The sequence below is a fragment of the Eptatretus burgeri genome, chromosome 2, assembly GCF_056783735.1.
Source record: "Eptatretus burgeri isolate ZD-2024b chromosome 2, Ebu_testis_v1, whole genome shotgun sequence".
Taxonomy (NCBI): Eukaryota; Metazoa; Chordata; class Myxini; order Myxiniformes; family Myxinidae; genus Eptatretus; species Eptatretus burgeri.
In genome coordinates this window covers 139541826-139554325 of record NC_140962.1, presented here as the reverse complement: position 1 = coordinate 139554325, position 12500 = coordinate 139541826, and the positions used below count along the sequence as shown (strand labels likewise).

General features: G+C 46.5%; 1 non-coding gene across 1 annotated transcript; it reads left to right on the top strand.

Annotated features, from left to right (window-relative positions):
* The first annotated feature begins 7417 nt into the window (after positions 1-7417).
* Positions 7418-7581, top strand: LOC147033314 (U1 spliceosomal RNA). Its single transcript, XR_015055649.1, has one exon. It is a non-coding gene; the product is annotated as a U1 spliceosomal RNA (small nuclear RNA).
* Positions 7582-12500: the final 4919 nt, after the last annotated feature.

The following is a 12500-nucleotide window of genomic DNA, read 5'->3' as shown; positions in this document are numbered from 1 at the left end:
GTGGGGTAGGAGGAGGGAGGGAAAGGGTCAGAGACCCAGCATGGCACACAACTTTACCAGTGGTAAATAAATAAAGAAACACAGAAGGGATTTTAAAACATCGAGGCAATAACCCTGGGCACTCACCTGGTCGCAGCTGGATAAGATAACCAGGGAACCACTGGTAGGCATGGATTGCCCACAAAATATTGTTAAGGCCACAGGTACCGAGTGTATTATGGAGGGGGTTAATCCCTGTTTCTCCTCGGAAGAGCCAGATCTGGGGCCACCGCTCACAATTAACGTTGTGGTACAGTGGGTTGTTTAAGAACCACGAACGCCACCCAGTCAACCACGAGTTCCAGTGTCCACCGTCTAATTACGCCGTTTAACTCGAGGTCACATGGATTCCTGAACGGGGAGCGTGCCCTCGGCAATGCACCAATGTTATCTTGATTAGATCTTAAGATGGACGGCCGAGCATTTACCGCTGGTGCATGCCGACTGACAGGTTAATTAGTTTGGGAATGACCTCCCAGTCTATCTCAGTTCAGACAAGGCTGAATCATTGAAAGGAAAGGACAAGCACGGACAGGTTGAAACGTCAACAAGGAATTTATTGAGAAGAAAAAATAAATAAACAGCACAACATTTTCTTTCCTTGTGATGAAAATAGGTGAATTCAAATCAATCAAAATAATTTCAAACAAAAAGAATCAAACAGGCATTGATAGAAAAATAGACAAAAGCAGATGCTTATCACTATGCTTTACTTAGCGATTAAACATGAGACAAGGGTACCCAGCAGATCATTCGGGGGGGGGGGGGGCGGGAGGGAGGGGGTGAAGAAATCCGGTCTCGGCTTACCAAGGTAGAAATCGTCGTGTGTCCAATAAAATGTCCCAAAATGTGTGAGCGTGCCTTAGTCCGCTGCCAGCGACCTGCCTCACTGTGCACCCACCCGCAAACAGGCTCGAACACCAATAGACGTCACGTCGTCACCTCCAGGAACCAGGGATGCCAAGAATGAGGTTCAAGCAGAACCAGCAGGAACAGTCCAACCATCACCCACCTCAGGACCCACCAGGAGCCGCAACCAACGGACAGCTGTAAGGAGCAGTGAGGCACTGTGAGGAGCTGTAACCAGCTGTCACCAACTGTCACAAACAGTCACCAGTGGTCAGAGCTGTAAGGCTGTCACCAACTCACCAACCGTCTGACTGGAACAACTGACAGGAGCTGAAAATAACCGTCACCCAGCGGTCACTAAACTGACAGGAAAGCGGTCCTCCTGTCCTTTTTATAGGCGACCAGTGTGGATGGAGCCTGAAGCAGACTTCAGCCAAATCCACCTTGTCTATTGGCACATGGCTGCACGTCACTTCCAACCATCAATCTCACGATCATTCCTTCGTTGTTCAGCCCGACACGAACAAAAGCCAGCCAGCATCCATAGAGCTGCCAAACAGGGTGTCAAACGTCGATGGAAAAAGGTGGACGTCAACGTCGGTGAAAGAGGTGGGTGAGGTAAATGATCCACAGCCGTATTTGACCATCAGAAAAACTGCTCAGGAAAAGCCCGCGGTGTGCTTAATCAAAAGTCCTGTAAGTCCAAAGTGTAAATAAATCGTGCACCTCCAAACCAATGTGTCCTGATGGAAAGGGGGTAGACGAGCCTCCGTTGGGCTCATGGCTATCTCATGTGCATGAATGTGTCTGTCGTAAAGAGAGAAAGGCCATGCCATAAGAAAAGGGAATCTATTCTTTACCCTTCTCAACGCATCAAAGTTAGAATCCCACCAGACATGGGGATGGGTCTATCCTGGACATGCATTTATGGAAATAACTGTCCGAGGACCTAAATGTGTGTATGCATTTGTCAGATCCAATTCTGAAATCGATAACAATATGTAACGGAGAAAAAAAGTAAATACCTTTTAGAATTTTTTTTTTTTTTTAATGCCGTGAACAAACTTTGGTACATCACAGGTGATAAAGGTTGTGGTAAAGTTCCATCAAAATTGTCTGTGTAGTTTCTTAGAAGAAAGCAAATACCTCTTGGGGGGGGGGGGCAACACCCCCATAAACCCTGACAGACCACAATTTTTTTGTTGCCATGAACAAACTTTGGTATATCATGGTTGATGAAGGTAGTGGTCAAGTTTCATCAGAGTTGCATTTGTAGTTTCTGAGAAGAAAGCAAATAACTATTTTGGGGGGCAATCCTAGGAGACCCCATTCTGGCCGGATTTTTTTTTCATGTCCTGAACAAACTTTGGTATGTACACGGTGATGAATGTTATGGTAAGGTTTCATCAAAATCGTATATTAATTTCAGAGAGGAAGTTAAAAGTATTTGTCGACAGTCAGACGGACCGACAGACAGATTGACGTACGATGTGCCATTGCACAAGCTCCCCGCAACTACGTTCCAGGTGAAATAACCAGGGAACCACTGGTAGGCATGGATGACCCACAAAATGTGTAATGGAGAAGAAATGAAATACCGACAGATTTTTTTTTTAATGTCATGAACAAACTTTGGTACATCACTAGGCGATGGTGAAGTTTCATCGGAATTGTGTGTGTAGTTTTTGAGAAGAAAGCAAATGCATATTTTGGGGGCAACTCCCCCTCCCCCATAGACTTTGATTTTTTTTTTTTAATGATGTGAACAATCTTTAATACATCACGGGTAATGAAAGTTGTGATCAAGTTTCATCGAAATCACGTGTATAGTTTCGGAGGAAAAAGCAAATACATATTTGGGGGGGGGGCAACCCTCCTATTTTTAGAACTTAATGCCATTAACAAAATTTGGTACAGACACGGTGAGGAATGTTTTGGTAAAGTTTCAGAGAAGTTGAAACTATCTGTGAACTCTAAAGGGGAGGTTAGACTTTTTTTTTGTCTGACCGGCCAAGCTCCCTCCGGGGAAGATACCCAGGCTTGCATCCATAAGGGCTGTGAAGGGGGAAACCCTGTTTCAGTCCTAGGAGCAGGTGGCTTCGGCTCCTGGTTTCAGCGAGAGGAGTAGCGACCCTCACTCATATTTAGCTTTGAATGGAACCATTAATTCAAACGACCTACCAAATTCTATACTTCCAGTGGCGGGAGTCCGCAGGAGCTCGGATGCTGCGGGGATCCGTGCACGTTCGCCAGTCGGTCATGATGGCGTACCCTTAAACCCTCATGGGAGGGGTACGGCTGACAGATGCAAGAAGCCCGAGCCAATATTGAAGTGTAAACAGTCTCTCAAGACAGCCACTTTTAACATCCAGAACCGAAGATCACAGATGAGGACTCTCGGTTGAAGACTGAGGAACTGGCTTGGAATATGAAGAAGCAGTGTGTGGAGATATGTGGGTTTCAGAAACACAGGCAGGTGCATAAAATGGAACGGAGAGATGATGTGAACCGCTACAGCGCTGGTCTTGGGTATGAACTGTACACGACATCAGCATGGAGGAATACAGTGCAAGCAACAACAGGAGGGGTGGGGATCGTTATTGGTAAGGCAGCTCAAAAGGCCATAATTGGAGTGGATCGCATTTCAGACCAGGTGCTTAAGGCTTCCTTTCAGGGAAACCCTGCATTTACAGTAATTGTCATATATGCACCATGTGAATATGCAGACAGCAGCGACAAAACTGAGTTTTGCAATAACCTCCAGCAGACGCTTGAAGCTGTCCTTCGACATCACTTCCTGGCTATACTCAGTGACCTTAATGTATGCTTTGGCCCTGTGGAAGAAATAATTATATTAATGTACTCTAAATTGTAATTGTGCTGGTGTTTTATAAATTTAATTTCTATGCTATTTGTCGAATTGGATGTCAGTTATGCTTCCCTTTAGCCAAGAGTTTTTTTCCCTTAATGTTGATAAAAAAAAGAATGTCTTGCTATGGAACAATGTGACCTGGGCTGATAACAGCAAACTTTTGCCGTAATTACCTCATGTGCTTCTCACCTAGAAGACATGTATTGCAGTTCGAGTTAACAGCCCCTCCACTCTCCCATGAAAGTATATAAATGCCTGGAAATGTAATGTTGTTTTAGTGCAAGCACGTGTGATGTATAGCATCTCAGTGGCTTGTGCTCCTTGGTACTGACCAAGTACCAAGTTATAATAAAACTCTCTGATGTGATGTACTTTCACGTTGTGGAAAAATGAATTAATCGGTGTCTTTGATTTGAGTCGGTTAAACGGTTAACCAAAACAAGACAAATAAAATAGAACCCAATTAAAGTTCCACAACAAATGGGGGTGTGCGAGGGTGAGAATAAACTGGTGGATAAAATTAGAATAAAATTGTTCTCTGAGAAAAGTCCTTTTGTGGACATTGATTTTATCGGTGTCTGTGATTTGAGAAACAGGATTTTAAAACCGAGTCGGCTAAACGTTAAAACCCCGCAAGTTAAATTAGACAACGATCACAACGAAACCTCAGAAGACAACATCAAGCTGAAAATTTCACAACAGCCCGGATGATGATTCTCTTCACCCACAATGAGCAGACAAATGATAATGGGAGGCGGTTGCTGGATTTAATGGAGGACTATCAGATATTGGCCACTAACACGCAGTTTCAGAAGAGAAGAGGGAAATTATGGGCCTGGATGTCACCAAAGAAGACCACGCATCAGATTGATTACATCCTGACGCGTAAGAAGTGGTGTAAAAGCATCATCAACAGTGAAGCATATGGAACTTTTTCCTCTCTAGGGTCGGATCACAGGGTGGTGGCCATGACATTAAGACTAAATCTCTGCTCGACGAGGCGAGATGTGGTGAAGAAGGTGAAGCACGTATGGGGTGAACTGGCGGCTGACTGTCAACTGCAGGAGCGTTATGTGGTGGAGATATGAAATAGATTCCACATGCTGTAGGGGAAAGATGAGGGAGCTTCAGAATGTTAACAGCATTTTGTCGAAGCAAACGAACAGGCAGCCGAGGCCTGCCTCACACAAATCCTGAAGGTACGGAGGAAGGAACAGAGTTTACATCCTAAGGTCACTATGGCCCGGAAGGAGATGAAGGCTGCATATGCATCATAAATTGTTGACAAGGGTGAAGATGGCTGGAGTAGAGAGGAGTCCACAAGGAGAAAGTAGGAGCTGTATAGGATGTATTCAATTTTGGTGCAGGAGAAACTGACTCAAAAAATAGTTGAGGTGGAAGAAGCACACGAAAACCAGAGGTATGGATTGAGCTGGCAGCTCATCAATGATATCTGTGGTCAAAAGTCGTCCCAGTCTGCAAAGATTCAAGGTGAAAGTGCGGAGAAGAGAGTTGGTACCTGGTACTCGCATTTAAAAAACTTGCTGGGTAACCCTCCAACTTTTGGTGGATAACGTACCAATAGCTCCCATATTCTGTGACCTCCCCATACACATTGGCCCCTTTATCATGATTGAGTACAAGAAGGCTAAAGCATCCATAAAGTGCAGCAAGAAAATTGGTGAGGATGGGGTGGTACCAGAAGTGTTGAAGTATGTCCCTTTGGATGAAATTATCTTGGTGTTCATCAACCATGCGTAAGAGAAAGGGGAGTTGCCGGAGCAGTGGTCTATCCTGAACATTGTCCCGGTACCGAAGACGGGAGATCTCTCCAGGACCGACAACTACCGTGGGATTTGCATGAGCTCGGTGGTAGCAAAGACATATAATCGAATGATTCTGAGCCATATCAGACCTGTCTTAGATCCCCTACTGAGGGACTCTCAGAATGGCTTCGGTCCGGAACGCTCAACTGTGGGGCAGACCCTGGCGCTTAGGAGACTACTTGAGGGAGTGAGAGATCGGAGCCTGACAGCAGTGATCACTTTCATCGAATTCATGAAGGTTTTTGATAGTGTTGATCAAGGGAAGCTTTTTGAGGTCCTCCGTGCCCAGTGGATAAAGCGTCCCTGAGAAAGCGGATAAATCAATCAGTGCCACGTACTCCAAAACTCGTGCTAAGGTCTGCTCGCCAGATGGAGAAACAGAGTACTTTGAGATTCTGGCTGGGGTATAACTAGGAGATACGTTGGCACCCTTTCTGTTTATTGTGGTCCTTGACCACAAACTGAGGTTTGCCATCAGTGGCAGGGAGGAGGAGCTTGGGTTTATGCTCTTGCCCTGTCAGAGCCGCCGTGGAGACATGGACGCTTTCGGTGCAACAAGAGAAGGCATTAAATGGGGTCTACACACACATGCTCAGGATAGCCCTTAACGTGTCATGGAAAGATCATGTACGGAACGTCAACTTATATGGTGGCCTGCCAAGAGTATCCGTCAAAGTCCGTGAGAGGAGGATGAGATTGGCGGGACAATGCGTTCGGCACCCTGAACTGTCTGCTAATCCCCTCATACTTTGGGAGCCCACACAGGGCACTGCAAGGAGAGGTAGAAGTCGGGCCACCAAAATCAGTGCACTGCGGAGTGACACAGGCCTTGACAGCATTAACGAACTGAGGACTGCCATGCTGGATAGGTTGGTCTGAAGGCCCTATATTCATGGAACCCGAGATGGCATCTCGCTGATTACTCCAGTTCCTTTTGTGATGTTTCCTGATCTGTTCTGTGTTCTCGCCCTTCCATGACCCTTGACTACGTGTTCAAAAAAAAACATGTAAAAAAGGACCACAAGTTCGACACCAAGTGGAACACCACAAAGACCTGCGTGTATTTACCCTGCAATCTCCCGTGATGGACCAAAGCACAAGGTGTGTTGCTCTCCCAACACAGGCAGGTCGGTCGTCGTCATGTTCAATCCATCCATTGTTTCAATCTCTGATGTAATCTTGTGTCCAGTCTAAACAGATCGATCCATGTGGAACGAAATTTATTTATTTATTCGTATTCAGCCTGTGGCTGATTGATGAGAGTATTTTCTGTGGGTCAGCTCAAATCGGTGCTGTTGTTACCAGGAATCTGGTAACCTACTCCAATAGCCGACCTCTCAAGGATGACAGTCTTAGTCAACCCACTTGGTGTTAATTCAACGACGGACGGACAGGAACTTGAACTCACAACCCTGGGATGTTAATCCAGCCACCGTCACCGTTGAGCCAACATCAGGCTTTGGAACGAAATGATTCAAAAGATTCTTGTGAGGAGGAAACAACCGAGCTTGGAAATCACAACAAACGTCGTGACGTCAATAAGTTAAACATGACGTCACGAAGTTATGCTTGGCGTCATATACGAGGACAAAATCCTCAGAAGGGATCAAATCACGAAGATATATTTATTTCTCTCAAAACAGCAGCGAAGGGAGAAACTCTCCAAATATCTAAATCATAATATCGAACCAAATAGTCCGATTAGAATGTGTTTGTAAAGTTCTTGTAACATTCACCATTTATATCAATATTCAGGAGATGTGGTGAATGGGTCCCGGTACAGCAAGACGGTGATCGGAGTTAGAAAAGGAATCCCGTGAATGAACAACTCATACTTACCTGACGGGAGAGATACCGTGATCAGTAAGGCGGTTCCCTCATGGTGAGACTCACCCATTGCACTCCGGGGGGGTTGACCCTTGCGATTTCCCCAAATGTGGGAAACTCGACCGTACTATTTGTGGTAGTGGGGGACTGCGTTCGCGCTATCCCCTCATCTTTAAACTATAAACAGATAAACTTGACATGATTGATTTTGGCTTCATGATTCAGGTGGTTGGTTTGTGATTGTTAAGTTTTGAGTTTGAGTTTCTGTTGGGTGTTGATTTAACATCAGTGGGGTTACTCAGCCTGTCATCTTTCCCAGGTCGGCGAAATGAGTACCAGTGCACTGAGTGTTGGGGCACTGCATCAAGCGGCCCAGCCGCGCCCTCAACCAATGACGCAACCCACAGCCTTGTGCTGCAAACGAAGGAGAAGGAGATAAACTTGCATTTTATGACTGGAAGGATGGTTTGTATTCTTTGAGGGAAACTCATTCAACTCGAGCTGGAAAGGGGTTCGATCTGCAGCTTCACAGCTCATGGTGTTACCTTGCAAGCGGAGGTAGCGTTCGGGGCGTGCAACTCATGCAATTGCGAGTCATGGTGCCCGTGGCAGCAACGAACAAGTGACAAACAAACAAACAAGCAGTCATTGACTGGTACTTACGAAATCGTCAACTTGACCTCTGACCTTGTCTAATAAAAGCTGTCTCTCGAGAAGGTAGCGACGCAAACCAGAAGTTTCTACGATGATTCTGTACCAAACCATCAAAAATCGAATGTTTGACCTCACTGTTACCTTGACTTTGACCGCTTTTGACCAAAATCTAATCAGCGCGAGCCATCACCCTCCTGAATCACGTGGTGTAATTTGACATTGGTTGCTTCTTCCGTTCTCGAGTTATCGCGGATTAACGTAACGTAAAGGTCACACTCGACGGCCCCCCCAACTCTAAAGGACGCCGGGGCGAGTGCGATGACGTCAGCGCGCACACGCAAAACCTTGACGTGACTCAATGACACGTCTACTCAAGCGCGCTGCGCCAAGTGACGAGCCGTGACACGGAGGGTGAAATATTTTTTATATAATCTTAAAACGTCTCCAAAACATCCGATTTTTACCAGAATTTCGACCACCGAGTGTTAAGCGTCCTAAGCGATCGCAAAAACCGAAGACAAAATTAAAATCGAAGTTAAAACGAACTCGTAACGTCGACCGAAGCAAAAATACTCCATTTCTCCAAAGGAATTTCCGGAATTATTTAATATTATTTTATCAAAGTCATAAAACCGTATCATGAAGTCATCTTTATTTATTAAAGTTAATTTATCAAAGTCATCAAAGACTTTGCGAGTCAGGCATGCGACGATAAACTTTATTGGGATGAAAAATGACTTTTACACACCATCTTTATCGAAAACACAGCACGGCCGACAACAAGGCAAGGCTTTCTGTGCCATGGGTGCTAACACTGAAATTTTTAAAACAGCCGTAACTCGACGAATTGACACACAAATTCCGCCGAACTTACCTCGATCTTCCAAAGTCACGCTCCGACAACAATACCTGTGGTAACTTTTCTCGAGTTATCATGTTTTGGATGTTTGACCTCACTGTGACCTGGACCTTTGACCGATTTTGACCAAAATCTAATCAGCGCAAGCCATCACCATTCTGAATAACATGGTGTAATTTGACATTGGTAGCTTCTTCCGTTCTCGAGTTATCATGCCTACAAACAAACACACAGAGGACGGTAGTCATCAATATACTGTTACGTTTGAGGGGGGGGGGTATGCATTCAAAGGGTAATTAGGATGTTTAATTAGGTATGCCATGCTGTTCGAGTTTACCAGGATCTCGAAGTAATAAGTAGCAATTCAGTGGTGTTAAGTTGTCTAGTAAATGTTCATTTCTTCAAGGGGGAAATGATAAATGTCACGTAATTAGATAGGGACACGGGATAGGGTAAGTGTGTCTGCGTAAACCCCTTTTAGTATTCTCTGAAGACTGGCCGTGACATCACAGGACAGTGCAGCGGATGGCTCCGCCCCGTGATCACGATTGGCGGAAGGCGATGGCGGTGGGCCAATAAACGGCTCGATTGGAAGTGATGAGGATGGGAGGATAAAAAGGTTCTGTTCGGGGTCAGAGAGGAAGAGGAAGAAGATTACAACCAGAACGATCGTGTTTTTTTGGTGTGGTTCCCTCTGGCGGCAGAGAGCGTCCTTGTTGTTGTGCTGAATCGATCGTGTTCTTCATCGTGTCCTGGAGCCTTGCCGAGCCTCGTGCCTCACCTTGGTTGGCTGTGGGGTTCTGCTGACTCGGAGTACGGGGTAGAACGGTGGGCGGAACTGCCTCCCTCTCCTGCTCGCAACTTGGCGCCAGAACTGGTTCCCTGGTGGCTGTGAGCGGACTTGGGCCAAGACCAGGAGGTTGACAGCACCACGGTTTCTCCTGCCCCCCTGACGAGAGCAAGGCCAGCTCGTCCGACGCCGATCCAGGGACAGTTGCGTCCACACCACGGTCCAGCCTGATCACCAGAAATAGCTACGTTTTGTGTGTGTTTGTGTGTGCTTGGCGCCTTAGAGGGATTGTGAACTGTATATTCATTGGAATTGTCTGTGTTTTTCCCCACGCCCGATCCCACACCATCCCGTCGAATCGCCCCGGATCCCTCTTCTTGCCGAGTCTTGTTATTTCTGGTAATAATAAAAACAAATAAACATCATCAACTCAGTGAAAAGTGACTCGTGCCACCTTCCTCGTCCCGTTTGCGGGAGAGCGATTAGAACCGCCATGTTTGGGTTATAAACAAATAAACCGCCTCCATCGTTTCGGCTCATTCTATGTTGGCGGGACTATTCAAGTCCCGTGGATGTCACAATACTTACGAAATCTTTAGATTTCGTAAGTAACAAGCAGTCATAGACTGGTATTTACGAAATCGTCAACTTGACCTCTGACCTTGTCTAATAAAAGCTGTCTGTTGAGAAGGTGGCGACGCAAACCAGAAGTTTCTACGATGATTCTGTACCAAACCTTCAAAAATCGAATGTTTGACATCACTGTGACCTTGATCTTTGACCGATTTTGACCAAAATCTAATCAGCGCTACCCATCACCATTCTGAAACACGTGGTGTAATTTTACATTGGTAGCATATTCCGTACTCGAGTTATCATGTTTTGGAAGTTTGACCTCACTGTGACCTTGACCTTTTACCGATTTTGATCAAAATCTAATCAGCGCTGGCCATCACCCTCCTGAATCACGTAGTGTAATTTGACATTGGTAGTTTCTTCCGTTTTCGAGTTATCGTGTCTACAAACAAACACACACCCAAACAAACACACACCCAAACAAACACACACACACACACACACACACACACACACACACACACACACACACACACACACACACACACACACACACACACACACACACACACACACACACACACACACAAACACACAAACAGATGACAGAAGTCATCCATATAGATTTCGTAAGTAACAAATGAAAAAATCACTCATAGAGTGACATGGAGGCATATCCATACTTACATATATGTATGTGTATGTATGTATAAAGAGGGGCTAAGCAACGGACATTAATTGCTCGACCGCATTTCGCCGAGGATGTACTGGGTGAGCACGTGGCATTGATACGACCCTCGTCCAGTCGCCAGAACACGGCAAGACAGGGGCGGCTCAGAGGGGTTGCGGGAAGGGTGATCCAGGACTTTGATACGCGGCCCAGGTGTGCATCTTGGCTCATGAGAGGGAGCCCGTGGGTGATGGGTGTGCATTGCCATTCAGCACTCAGACTGCATTCAGAGCACGTTCAGGGCCAGGGTGTCAGCTCATACCCGATGTTGAGTCAGGAGCCATGGCAAGCTGGATGGGCAAATGAGACCGTTTCCGGGCGCAGGAGCCTGGCAGGGCGTGGCTAGGGCCACTGTGGCCCAATGGAGGAGCGGCGGCATTCGGGTCACAGCGTGTCGCTTTCGGGTCATCACCCCACCTTTCGCCTGGGGCTTATAAAAGGAAGAGCGCGAAGCTGTTTCGCCCTCTTCTTCTCTGCTCCTCTCAACTCTGCGTTGGCTGCCCCGCCGTTCGTTGGCTCTTCACTCGTGGTTGGTGTGCGACTGGGATGTTCTTCTTCTTGAGGACCAGTGTGCGGCACACGTTGCCACGAGCCCCGGCAAATTGACTAAGCTGGAGATAATGTGCCAACTCTTGATGTGGGAATGCTCAAGCGGAGCGTCCCACGAAGGTACACGCGACATTCACAGACCGATGCACGACTCGGTGAGGGATCTTTTGCCTCACACATCTCTACTCTCTCTCTCTTTCCACCCCTCTATCACGTCCCCTTTGGACGCACAAAAGAGCATCCATTACTGACTTGCGATCACAGTTTCCTCTGGCACGACACTGCATGCCCCATATTGCACTGCACCACACCTCCCACTCCCACACCTTCGACACCAGTATTTCTCCCCCAACCTCGCCCAAAGCGTACTGGGTTGCGCTGGTCGACCGATCGTGCCTGGTATTGCGAGGCCATCTATCTTCAACTGCTCTCTTTCTTTTTGGCTATCTAATCTTCCTCAGGTGTGTGTGTATGTGTGTGTGTGTGTGTGTTTGTGTGTGTGTGTGTGTGTGTGTGTGTGTGTGTGTGTGTGTGTGTGTGTGTGTGTGTGTGTGTGTGTGTGTGTGTGTGTGTGTATATGATGGCAAATGTCATCGCATAAGTTAAGATCGTATAACTTCTCACGGGATAAGTCTGCTCTGTGTCTGTTTTTGTAAATTACTTGCCTTTTGTTGCACCCCACAAATTCCTTGTTATCCCTGCTGTACATAACAATAAACCCCATTCACTGTGCCACATACGTTTCCTCGCTTCAGTGTAAATAAATACTTTGTATGGAAATGATCCCAGCTCGTTTTCGTCTTTTCCCTCATTGGTCCAGCATGGTCCGTATCCTAGCTCATCCAGGACGTTATCCCCAACGATCTGTTTTCTCGCCGGTACGTCCTTGGGCAGTCTCGCTCGGCTGTATTTGATCCGTTTAGGTGATC